Source organism: Gigantopelta aegis, chromosome 2 (assembly GCF_016097555.1).
Source record: "Gigantopelta aegis isolate Gae_Host chromosome 2, Gae_host_genome, whole genome shotgun sequence".
NCBI classification, from domain to species: domain Eukaryota; kingdom Metazoa; phylum Mollusca; class Gastropoda; order Neomphalida; family Peltospiridae; genus Gigantopelta; species Gigantopelta aegis.
This window is the reverse complement of record NC_054700.1, coordinates 7,837,432-7,851,156: the sequence shown is the minus strand read 5'-3', so window position 1 is coordinate 7,851,156 and position 13,725 is coordinate 7,837,432.

Genomic DNA, 13,725 nt, shown 5'->3' with positions numbered 1-13,725 from the left:
CCATTAGAAAACGAACATTATAAAAAAAAACGTTCCAGAGCTGTTTACTGATAGAACCTGTTTACAACTTATTGCTTTACAGTGTATCTTCTTCATGGCTAACTCGTCTTTTGATATTTCCTTCCTTCTATCTTTATAGAATAATTTGTTTTTATCATAACTAGATTAAACCTGTATCTATGTGTCGCAGATGTGTGTGTGGTTCAACTTGCTGCCAGTTCTTTCCGGTTTCCCTTATAGATTTGGTATAAATACAAGACAGACATCAGTATTTTTATATCAGTATAACGATAACTGTGCTGGGTTTTTATTTCTAGATTTATAAATATATGAAAATGTTTGTTGGTTTTGCGGTGTTTAATGACGCCGTTGGAACATGCAGCACATTGATTTAAGTTTATTTGGTTTATTTATTTACATTTGGTAATTTTTTATTCGTAGTGTTACATTTTTTCTATTAACAGCAAGAGATCATTTATATGCACTTTTCCAAAGACAGGGCAGCACATATCACGGCCTTTGAGATGCCATTGGAGAATGTAAATTATACTACTAATAATAATAAATTCTTTATTTAGTGAGGGTAACACAGTTAGCAAAAGCTAATCTTCCCTGAGGCCCTCAGGTACAAACAATACAGAATTACAATACATACATTTATGAACAAATAGAAAATACATATATGGCAATAAACATATGTACAAATGATATTATTTTAGAAAATATTTCTTGAGTCTATATTTATAAACAGCAGTATTTGGCGATGATCGGATAGCTTTAGGTAATTGATTCCAAAGTACTGGTCCAGAGTAACTGAAAGCATGTTTTAATAAAGACATTTTAGGTTTTGGAATTAATAGATTTCTATCCTCTACATTTCGAAGGTTGTAGGGATTGTTTTCTCCAACATATATTAATAAGTTTGAAAGATAGTTTGGGGCTTCATTGTTTAGACATTTATAAATTTGTAAACATTTGTGATAGTGCATTCGTGTTTCCATTGTCATCCATTTTAACTGTTTAAATAGTGGGGCAGATGGAGTAATAGGATCTACATCTAATATCATCCTTGCAGCTCTCTTTTGCAGTTTTAGTAAACGTTCTAATCCATCCTGGTTACAGTTTCCCCAAATTACACAGCAGTAATCGATGAGTAGTAAAATATACCCATTGTAGAAAAGTTTTCTTGCATCTAAATTTAAATACCTAATGATTTTCGATAACAGATGCAGTCGTTTAGAGATCAAGGAACACATGTTTAACCTTATTTGTCCATTTTAAATTATTATCAACTTTAATTCCTAAAAGTTTTTTACAATCAGTGTGTTGCAGACGTTCTGAATTTATTATGAAAGAAATATCATTTTGGATTGTAACTTTTTGTCTTGTTCCTATATTTGGTCTTTTTTTGTGTCTATGAACATTTTATTATAGGAACACCATTTTTCTACACTATTCAGATCTTGCTGAATTTTATCTTAAATTTGAGTAACAGTTTGATTATATTGGGATTTTATATATTATTGTATATAACATTACACATTAACTCACCGTTTGTATGCAAAATTTGTTTTGTTTAACGACACCACTTGAGCACATTGATTTATGAATCATCGGCTATTGGATGTCAAATATTTGGTAATTTTGACATATTGCCTTAGAGAGGAAACATGCTACATTTTTCCATTAGTAGCAAGGGATATTTTATATGCACCGTCGCATACAGGATAGCCCGTACAATGGCCTTTAATACACCAGTCGACCGACCGCGCATCGAGCGAGCGCTTTACCACTGAGCTACATCCCGCCCCCTCCCGCCCCCATATTTATACACTGCAATGGCAAGAGAAGCCAGATTGTCTTATCTTTAAACAACTGTTTATTTACTAAGAAATAAATAATATAAATAAATAAAACACTAATAAATCAATCAAAATGAATGAATGAATGAATGAATGAATGAATGAATGAATGAATGAATGAATGAATGAATGAATGAATTGAATTAATTAATTAATTAATTAATTAATGCATTAAATAAATAAATAAATAAATAAAAAAATAAAATAAAAATAAAACAAAAATAAAAATAAAATAAAATAATAATAAAATATAAGAAAGTCAAATCAAATAAAACAACTTCTCTTTTTTTTAAATAAATTTTTAAAAATATAAAGTCAAGTGAGAAAACCCCCCAGCTATTTTTGCATTTGTTGTAACTTTTAAATGTGGAAATTTCTGGCTATGTGTTGAGACAAGATTATGGATTTTTCTGTCTGTATTAGAATATCAGATGAGACAACAACTGCAGCTGTTGTGATGCTAACGCAGATATAACGCTACTTGTTCCGCCACGGGAACAATGTTTGCAGATCATTGTAAAATCGTGGCAATAATCGGCATACTACACCGATCACCGCTCAATGAACCGCTGCCAACTGTAATGTTATCACAGCAGGGAGAAAAGAGCGTGAGGGGAACCAGTCGAACATGACATGCGCAGCAGGTGAGTGGAGCGGAATTAGTCTACAAGTTACGCGTGAGCGCATCGGGTGATTCCATCTGTGTTAACAACCAATTACCAGTCGATTTCTTTTACATAATGCTAGTAACGCAGTGCACTCGCGATGACTGTGATATCGTGTTAGGCTATTAACACAATAATATATCACTATGTAATAATAATATCTGTGTAAATATGAACGACAAGACCATTTGTAAAAAAAAAAATCAAATCGAATCTTAGTATGAAACAGAGATAGAAGGACGATACATCAAACTTCTTACTTTTCCTGTAGGACTGCTACTTCCAATAGCCTCTGTTAGAAACATACTTGTCTGCCCTTGATTTAATGTGCGCTAAGCGGCCCGAACAGCCACTAAATTATTTCCGGCGCGTTCATGCCCCAGTCGTTTACAACAAAGGCCCTTTGTTACTACTGAATCATGGAGTAGTCGTCGATTTGTTCTGGTATTCGTTCCAGCTAGTGTACTATTACTGGTATACCAAAGGCCGTGGTATGTGCTATCCTGTCTCTGGGATGGTGCATATAAACGATCTCTTGCTACTAATGGGAAAATGTAGCAGGTCAGAATTACCAAATGTGACATCCAATAGCCGATGATTAATAAATCAATGTGCTCTAGTGGTGTCGTTAAATAAAACAAACTGGTAAGACAAATCTAAACATGCACAAGACGTAAAGGATATCTTGCTACTAAAGGAAAATGAATCGGCGGTGTCGTGGCTAAGCCATCAGACTTGAGGCTGGTAAGTACTGGGTTCGTATCCCGGTGCCGGCTCCCATCCAGACTCAATGGGTAGGTGTTAGGCCACTACACCGACTTCTCTCTCACTAACCACTAAATAGCTGAGGTGTGTGTGTGTGTGTGTGTGTGTGTGTGTGTGTGTGTGTGTGTGTGTGTGTGCCCAGGACAGCGTGCTTGAACCTTAATTGGATATAAGTAATGAATGAATGAAAATGAAAGCGGGTTTCCTCTAAAGACTACGTGTCAATTTTTATCATTGCATGACATCCAATAGTCGAATATGCTTTGGTGGCAGACAAAATTTAATGTCTTGTGACGGAAAATGTATTAAATAAACGTGTTTTATATTGGCAGGGGTGGGGGGGGGGGGGGGGCATATTGTCCATGAGTCATGTTATGTGTAACAGGAAAATATGCAACTTGGTGGGGGAAAAAAGAGGTGTGACTGGAGGGGACTTTGCCGCCCTCACCCCACCCCCACCCCCATGCCCCTGATTCCTCCATTGCATGTATTTGAATTTCAACTCTTCACTTTCTACAAGTAAAACCTGTCGATACAATGTGTATCTTACGGGACCTCAGAAAACAGACCATTCTAAAATACGGACAGTATGATCCCGCGCATTCTAACTGAACTTTGTATAAATAAAAAAAAACTAGAACTGGACATTTGTGTTTACCTGTTTGATGCGCGGTCGGTCGATGGGCTCATTGCGCTATTTCTCATTCCAGCCAGTGCATCACGAACGGTATATTAAAGGCCGTAGTATCTGCTATCCTATCAATGGGATGGTGCATATAGAAGATCCCTTGCTACTGGCCTCAGATTACAGTTATCTTCCCATTTGGTTGTCCAAAATCCGGAAGTTTCACCGCGCAAGTAGTCTGCTGTTTGACTGTGATTATTTCATGGCAGACAGCTATGAAGTGGCAACTGTTTGACTGAAGTGACAGGGGATAGCATGTAGTTTGTAAACATGTGTAACTTGCTGACATTGAAGACTTGTTTGTGGTAATTCCGGCCCATGCAAAAGTAGTGCTTTTTGTGTAAAATGGGTGTACTCCGGTCTGGTTTAGAGGGTGTGTCTGTTTAAACCAATATGCTGGGAGAAAGAGCTGGACAACAGGGGTTGTCCTTTTCAGGGTATGTGTCCCCCATGCAGGCAAAGGTACATACAAAACCTCACGGGCCTGCTGATATTAATAAAAATGTTATAGCCACTAAGGCTATATAGAAACATATAGCGAAATTAATTGTGGTCTGAGGCCTACTAATAGAAAATGTAGCAGGTTTTCTCTCTAAGACTATATGTCAAAATTACCAAATGTTTGACATCCAATAGCGCAGGGTTTCTGCCAGAGGGTAAAACAGGTATGGCGCCATACCCAAATATTTTTGCTGATTTTTTGTTTAAGTTAACTTTTTGACAAAATTAATTACTCTTATCATTACTGTATGATTTTCTTAACCCTAACCCTAAACTTAACCCATTTTCTTTCTGGGAGGAGGCCCCCCATACCCCGTGTTGACTGTGGTTACATTCAATAGACCTCTTTCTCATTCCACTGCGCATGTTCCCGTTGCGGGGTAACTCGAGGACGCAAACCGCGAGATCTCGCAAAAGTTACCCTGTGTACAAGTTGGGAGGGGGGGCATAGACAATGAGAGGCCACGCAATAGGAATATGAATATCTCCATGATTAATTATTCTATCAGTAGGGAACCCGAAAATTCTGTTGACATCTAACAAGACTTATTGGAGACATTTGTGAATTATTGCTTATCACGAAATAAAAAAATATTTGGTTGTTAACGCCCGAGAAACCATCGGTTCGATTTCGTACGCAATAAATATCGGATATGGGCTGAAATAATATTAATGTGTGCGCGCGTGTATGTATGCAGATATTTATTGTATTTAACATGATTTAAATATTTATAAAGCATTATACAGATAAATACATTCAGGATTCTTGTCGGGATTTCTTTTCACCAAGTTATTTAAAATTTTGTTCGGTATTTGAAATAAAATTAAATGATACATATACGGAATTTGAGCTATGGTAATATAAAAAATTAGAATCAGGCCCGTAGGAACGATATCTGGAGTTGGGGGAGGGGACACAATCTGTAGTGGAGAGACACAGTCTAACTAGTGGGGGGCAAAAGCCATATTTTAAACCGGGTTTATAAAAGTGGGGCTACAGTCCTCCCTCCCCTCCCCGTCCGACTTCTCGGTTGTTACCGACCTGAGAATGGTCAGAAATGTAATTGTATTGCATATACAGCTATTTAAATTCGAAGCAAGATTATTTAGCCTAAGAAACATGCAAGTTTTATTTATAACAGATTAGACTAGCCGACAGCTTGAAATTATGGCTACAAACTCAGGATGGTCTCTTTATTATAAACTCATGAGGGTTTATTATGTGCAGTCATAAGATACTTCGTTTGAATGTTGGAAGCAAACACATTAAGTACCATGCCTCGACGACGGACAATCAACAAAGGTAAACAGGCCAAGTCTGAATTTAAGTCCAAATAATTACAACGGTGAATGAAAAAGAAGAAATAGGGCCTAATAAATAAATAAATATTTTTAAAACTTCGTAAATACCAGATGTTTCATATGAAGTTGTATAATATGACTAATATAAATGATGGTGAAGTGAAAATAAAGAAAGAATCAAACAAAGAAAATAAATTGAATAATAAATAAATACAGGTAAATAAAAAAAACTAATTTTAACCTTCGTAAATACCAGATATTTCAATGTAGTTGTATGTGACTGATATAAGTGATCGTGAAAAGTAAATAAAAAAACAGAAAGAAAGAAATATAATAAAATAAATAAAATAAGATAAATAAAATAATAAATAATGAATGAATGAATGAATGAATTTTTAACGACACCCCAGCACGAACAATACATCGGCTGTTGGGTGTCAAACTATGGTAATGCAAATAAATAAAGTGATGATCAACATCAATATAAAAATTCAACATTTAAACAAAAACAGTGTAAAGAACTGTGCAAAAACACAAATATCACAGATAGATACTGAATTTTACTCAAAATTTAAATTTTGTGCTGTATTGGCCATTCTCAAAGAAAATGTTACACCCCTGCACCACGGTGAGGTTACAGCACACGCAGAGGAAAATAATAAATAAGGTCATGGCGCTACACACACACGCACACACACACACACAAAGATATATATATATATATATATATATATATATATATATATATATATATATATATATATATATAATAGTAATAATAATAATAATAATAAGATAAATAAATATATGTTTTAAACTTCGTAAATATCAGATATTATTTCAAGTGAAGTTGTATGTATCTGATATAAATGATAGTGAAAATAAAATAAATAAATAAATAAATAAATAAAATAAGATAAATAAATAAATAAATAAATAAGTAAATAAATAAATAAATAAATAAATAAATAAATAAATAAATAATTTATGGATAGACATGTAACATTGATTAGTAGTTGTACGACTGTCGTTTTTTAATGAAACGATAAGGGGAAAATAAAGCTGTGATAAAGGTCTATGTGAGTTAGGGGTTTTGTTGTTGTTTTTAGGGGGAAGGGGAAGGCATATTTTGTTAAATTTTAAATACTGATACATGTGGAGAATTAAATAGCACTGAAAATCCACGTGAATATTTAACTATAATTCTAATTGTTAAAAGTAGCAAACACATTCCACTAAAGTTAATTTTATTGTATGAATCTTTTAATTTTGCATTGTTAAAAAACCCTTGACAGGCGGCTCCAAAGACTTCGTCTAAGTTAATGTTTCACTGCTTTTGGTTTTAAACCATTCCGATGTAACCTCTAGTAGACCGTTTTTCGCAGCCATTTTACCATCTTATACGAAATATGTACGTTAGTCGCTAGAGATTCGCAGCTCCTACGAAGCTACTCACGACGCTCATGACAACTGTCGATCATGCCCTCCAATTTGTATATATAGCCTCGATACCGTCTAATTCGGCAAGAGACGTTACTCTTCGCTCGCATGCGCAATGGGAATGTGAAAGAAGTCTATTCCATAGCGCCATACCAAAACATTTCTTTCTGGCAGAAACACTGTCTAGTGGTGTCGTTAAACAAAACAAACTTTAACTTTGTGTTTACTGTCCATTATACTTACAATGTAATATCATTTAATCTCTTTTGTAATAAATGCTGGTCCAAAACGATCACATTCAAAGCTTAAATGTTACTTCATGTCTGTGATATATCATTTGTAATGAACAGAACTTTATTCAACTCAGATCACCAAACGGTGATGCATTGAGGTGGTTTACAAACATATTATACATTGTTCTGGACGGGGGTGGGGGAGGGGTAGTTTGTTTTTATCTTCTTCAATTCCATTTACTTGTCTCATCTCCGTTTAGTAATTAGGACATCAGTTTCCATTCCACGAGCAATGATAGAACAAAGACGCTGCACTGTACCACAGAACCCGAGTTATCTTGAAAAGTGAGCGCATTTTGAGGTGAGGTATCTCTCGAAGAAAAAGCCAGTAATATTAATATCAACTTGTGGCGTAATAAACTCCGTATTGCTGACAGAATAATCTCTATAAAGAACAAGTTACAACACGGCTGAACTTCAGCTGGTTATTAACAGACTGTTGCAGTATAATTGTAATGTTTTATTTCATTATTTTATTCGCCTTTGGTGGGCCAAAGTATTCTAAGAGTGATTGGTAGATCAAAAGCCGTGTTATGTGTTGTTCCATCTGTGTGAAATTGTATATCAAAAATCCTTTACTGCATTTTCGGTAGGAGTCTGTCTGTCTCTTTGTCTCTGTCTCTGTCTCTGTCTCTGTCTCTGTCTCTCTGTCTCTCTCTCTCTCTCTCTCTCTCTCTCTCTCTCTCTCTCTCTCTCTCTCTCTCTCTCTCTCTCTCTCTCTCTCTCTCTCTCTCTCTCTCTCTCTCTCTCTCTCTCTCCCATCGCTTTTTCGGTTGCAGTAGCATGTAGTAGCAGTGGGATTCCTTTCCCTATCTAATTTAGCAAGAGTATACATGTTTGATACATGTACACGTACTAATATATATTTAATATTATAAATCTTTTGTGGTTAATTCTTATAAACTAATTTTTTTAAATATGTAAGCACAGAGATAAAATTTCAAGGCTTGAATCAATATTGTTTCTCAAATTTGTATTCTGGAAGTAAATCCTAGAAAGCGAGAAACTGCTAGAAATCGGTCTCAGGGGGAGCCGTTTTAACCTAGTAGCACATGTAGCACGTGCTACGGTCCCCGCGCTTCAGGGGTCCCCGCGGTGATGTGTATATTTATTTTCCCCAGGTAATTGTTTCCCTCTACCTGAGGGGATTGCAAATTATATATCCTGGGAAGGGGGTTATGCTGTTATTTTTGCTACAGGCCCCACGGATCCTTAAACCGGATGATCTCAGATTTAGACTTAACAGCAACTGGACTATTTGAGACAAACTCAGATAAAACATTATGATTTAAATAAGGAATTCTGGACATATCTGGAATACTGCTAAAATAGGATGGAAATCAAAATCTGCTTGTGAAAGCATGTGTAGTTTGGAGCGTCATTTGCTTCCTGCTTCCTTTCAATTTCAAGTCCTGATTTAAAAACATTAAAAAGATGTTTACCAAGTATTCTTTTTTTTTGCAGAGGCGTGGGTGGTGGCGGGGGGGGGGGGGGGCTGTCTGGAGTCATGGAAAAAAATCCTCAAATTCGGGCAAAACAATAGAGACATTTGGGCAAAACGAGACATTTTTATCATTTATTTCCATCATTCTATTGTACAACATTTTACAAATTTAGATGTAATCCATGTAAAAATGCGCAGTGATTCGTTTGCAACGCTATATAGCTGTATGGTAGTAATGCTAATATGAATAAATGTTGTTATCCAGATTCGGGCATATTCGTTTAATTCGGGGGAAAACCAGCCTGCACCTCTACCACGACAGGCGTGCGCTACAACAGCTTGTTCTGAATGTGCACGTAAAACCCTATGACATGACATGACAGAAAATGTGTTGAATTTTCTATCAAGTTTAAGAGACATTTTGTTAATTTTCGTTGTTTTTGATGTTGAGTGAATTTACTACAATGTGCGATATATATTTATTATTGAACTTGATATTGATAATTCACGGCTGTCAAAACTTGTAAACGAAACTGGAACATGCATGTTTTTCTGTTTCACATTTCACTGAATAGTGTAGTTGTATTCAATAGTCCGTCCCACGAGGAACTCCTTTTTTCATGCTATAGATTTTACCACAAGTTATTTATTTCTGAGCCGATTGTTTTCTAAATTGGAACACAAAAGTAGTAAAAACAACAATTTTGTTATTTCCATAACACTTAAAAGTGTTAAAAGAAAAGAAAATTACTTTTCTTCTTACGTTAAACCAAACTGAAATTATTTACAAAAAAAAAGAAGAGAACATTTTGTAGGAGGATGGGAAATACTATAGGTGGCTGTTTTTTGTTTTTTGTTTGTTTGTTGTGTTTGTTTTTTTATCTTTGTATTTGATGTGTTTTATGTATGTGTTTTTAGTGGCGGTTTTATGTGTATGTATGTGTATATTAAACATTATCGAACTAAATATTAAGAAAATTAAAAAAGAAAAAAAAAAAAAAAAAAAAAAAAAACACTTACCGTTACGTAGCATGCAGCCAGGAATCGTCTGCTTGCAACAACTCGCGCGTGTAGCAGACGACACATTGTCTTGTGCCAAAAACAAGAAACGCCAACTTTTTTTTTACGCGGGCAGATGTAACGACACGAGGTGGTCGTTTATCCCAAAGTCTTCTTTGTGAGCAATTATCCACAGAACTAGGCGTGTCGTCACCAGGACCATGGTTTTTAACGCAACCGTTTTGTTCTCAGATAAAAACTACGACTCTTGTTTTTAGGGGGGAACAGATGGGAAACAGTGGGATGAGAAGTGCTAGCTCCGTCTGTTCGGTATAGTTAAGGTCACGACAGCGATGCGTAACCTGTGAAACAAAAAAAAAAGAGCTCAACACTAGTATATTTTCTGCCACATGTAAGATAGGTTGAAAGTGCGCGACTCTTAATCGTTCTAGATAGACACCAACTAGAGTTCCGACGCCGTGCTGATTTTTATCGCTGCTAATTTCACCACGATAACAGCTTCGTTCTAATAAATGTCGTGTTGCGAAAAGTTTAATTTCATCACCGGAACCGCGAGAAAATGTAACGTGGGCGGCGATGACGTTTTAACTCAACGTGGAAGAAGGTTTATTGCGTAAATTATTATAGAAATACCAAAAACAAAACTATACAATAAAAATACAGGTTACAAACAGAGTTAGTGGCTAAGGAAGTAAAGGGGTGGGATCTAGCTCGGTAGGTAAAAGTTTGTTTTGTTTAACGACACCACAAGAGCACATTGATTTATTAATCATCGGTTATTGGATGTCAAACGTTTCGTAATTTTGACAAATAGTCTTAGAGAGGAAACCCGCTACATTTTTCCATTAGTAGCAAGGGATCTTTTATATGCACCATCCCACAAACAGGATAGCACATACCACGGCCGTTGATATACTAGTCGTGGTGCACTGGCTGGAACGAGAAATAGCTTTTGCTTTGTACAGAGATACGATTTGTTTTGTTATTCAGATTCAGAAAGAGGTTGAACCTAGCTCAAATGCCTGAGGTTCTTTAATCGTAAGATTGAACCCACACGGTGGACCCATTCTCTGGTTAGTCCCCCCCCCCCACCCCCACCCCATTCCAACCAGTGTCCTAATACTTGTTATATCAAACCCTGTGGTCTGTGCTGTCCTGTTTATGGGAACGTGCATGTAAAAGATAATTCGCTGCTAATGGAAGAATTACCGAATGTTTGACATCCAGTGGCCGATGATTAATACTGTAAATCAACGTGTTCTAGAGGTATCTTTAAACAAAAGTTGACTGAAGAAAACACATAAAGTTATACAGTTGTGAAGGACCTTGTGGCGGCCGCAAAATAATTAAGGGTTTGTGCAAAAATGTATATTCGCCCCTGGCACCAATTGGCTTCCGTATATTAGTGACGTTCCAATGCTCGATTAAAATTGAAAATGGATCCGTTTGGATCTACCGATGCGATAATCTATAATCGATTGTGTGTGTGTGGGGGGGGGGGGGGGGGGGAATCTATTTATGTGATGCAAATATGTCGGGGTTGGGGTTGGGTTTTATGAATACATAAAGAAAACAAATATTAAATAGTTAATAAAGGTAAAATTAATAAAGGTAAAATTAATAACGGTAATATTAATAACGGTAATAGTAATAACGGTAATATTAATAAAGGTAAAATTAATAACGGTAAAATTGGCCATTTGTAAAGACTCGATCCTTGTGAACATGACAATAGGTGTATGGTCCTAATAATCTAAATCCTTCTTTTATTCATATAGTTCTAACCGATTGTGTACTCGACTGTTGATCGGTTCGAGGGCGGGACGTAGCCCAGTGGTAAAGCGTTCGCTTGATGCGCGGTCGGTCTGGGATCGATCCTCGTCGGTGGACCTACTGGGCTATTTCTCGCCCTAGCCAATGCACCACGACTGGTATATCAAAGGTCGTTGTATGTGCCATCCTGTCTATGGGATAGTGCATACAAAAGATCCCTTGCTGCTAATCGAAAAAGAGTAGCCCATGAAGTGGCGACAGCGGGTTTCCTCGCTCAATATATGTGTGGTCCTTAACCATATGTCCGACGCCATACAACCGTAAATAAAAATGTGTTGAGTGCGTCGTTAAATAACATCATTTCCTTCCTTTAATCGGTTGGTAACCAATCGATTATAACCGATGATCGATAGCTGAATTCTAAACGATTCCCAATATTAACATGTTTAGCATTGACTGGCGGCTCTGCATATCAATATGTATAAATCTGGTTCGAATGAGCTGTATTTTTCCCGAAATAAACAATGTATGAAGAAGATTATTTTCTTTAACGACACCACTAGAGCACATTGATTTATTAATCATCGACTGTTGGATGTCAAACACTTTGTAATTGTGACAAATAGTCTTTGAGAGGAAACCCGCTACATTTTTCTATTAGTACCAAAGGATCTTTTATATGCACCATCCCGCAGACCGGATAGCACATACCACGGTCTTTGATATGCCAGTCGTGGTGCACTTGCTAGAACGAGTAATAGACCGACCGCTTTACCACTAGGCTAGGGGCGGAATTTAGCCCAATGCTCCCACCGACGGGGATCGATCGTAAACTAACCGCGCATCAAGCGATCGCTACAATACATGACAGAACCAAAACCTTGAGATACTGAAGCGATACTGCATATCTTAAATCTTGCCTGTTCCAGGATATGTTTTCACCCCTGTATCAAAAAGAGCTTTAATCTATTACCATTTGATGAAACTGTTTTTATTTCCATAAAGTTTTCTTGCCATTTTTTTTCATAAGACTTGGCATGGGTTTAAAAGTTTGATATGAGTTTTACCATTATATACAATTACATGCCAATTCATCGTTCCATTTTGCCGCAAACGTACTATATATGAATAGTAGTTAAATAATTATTAAAATTGTAGTTATGTTACGGACGTTTCCATTCAATACTAGTAGTTTGTTTTTCCACAAACAAGCAGTGTTAAATAATATATATTACTACCAATCACAAGCCGCAGCTGCTTTTACTCCGTAAATATCAAGAAAGGTGCACCTTAAACTTGCACACGAAACTTTCCGATTTGGTACAATGCAACCGATAGTAAAGTCAAAACAAAGATGATATTACAGATGTAATCATTCACAGACCCTAGTTTCAGCCCGTGAAAATGAACACTAAGTTTATTTAATCTACAAACCTGCAACGCACATTTGGATATGGTTATAACAAAGAGAAGCTAAAGTCTGTGATGTTTAAACAGTGAAATATCGTCTAAAATAACTAGAGCTTGTCTTTCAATCTGATTAAAATTAGCTCTGCTGGGGTCTACCAGTAGATCTAACAGCATTACGTGGACTCCCATGTCCAGGTGACATTTCATCTATAAATAACAATTTAAATATAGACCAATTACACTTCGCCTTTTGTAGCGTTATTCGGGAGCATACACATTCTAAAAATATCGGGCGAGACTATTTATACTTGTTGGTCTATTTCAACATTGAAAAAACAGGGGGGAAAGTGCAGTAATACTCTGGATTGTATACTAGTATAAACAGATTTTATGGCTATACCATCACGGCTTTTTTTTTTCGTCTTGAAATGAATTTTATATAAAATTTTATATTGCAATTAGTTTCCGGCATACGTCGTAATTCACCCGAATCATTTCGTATATCCTCGGCATAATCGCGAATGTTTTCAAATTATTTTCAAATCACTGGCATGATTTTGCAAGT